Source organism: Octopus bimaculoides, chromosome 15 (genome assembly GCF_001194135.2).
Source record: "Octopus bimaculoides isolate UCB-OBI-ISO-001 chromosome 15, ASM119413v2, whole genome shotgun sequence".
NCBI classification, from domain to species: domain Eukaryota; kingdom Metazoa; phylum Mollusca; class Cephalopoda; order Octopoda; family Octopodidae; genus Octopus; species Octopus bimaculoides.
In genome coordinates, this window is record NC_068995.1 from 49,585,056 (window position 1) to 49,585,517 (window position 462).

Sequence of the window (462 nt, forward strand, 5' to 3'; positions counted from 1 at the left end):
ATATATACATATATATATATATATATATATATATATACATACATATACATATTGTATGAGGATTTTGTTGTTGGTGTTGTTGTTACTGTTGTTGCTGTTATCACAAAAAGCTAACAGCAAACATTGAGGGACATTATTTTGTAATAAGTTTTGAGCACAAAGAATAATGCAGCTAGTTAACAACGCCAACTTGACTGAGCAGAGTGTATAGTCGCATGCATGTTTGTGTGTATAATGTGTAAATACACATGCAGCCATACAGTTTGCTCATTGGAGTTGGTGTTGCTAACTGGCTTCATTATGCTTTTGTGTGTGTATTGTGGAGGAGAACAAGGAGGAAAAAACATACGGATGAGTACATTCGTTAATAACTTTGTATGTGTGTGTATATACGTATGTGTTTATATATATATATATATATGTGTGTGTGTGTGTGTGTGTGTGTGTGTGTGTGTGCAGACT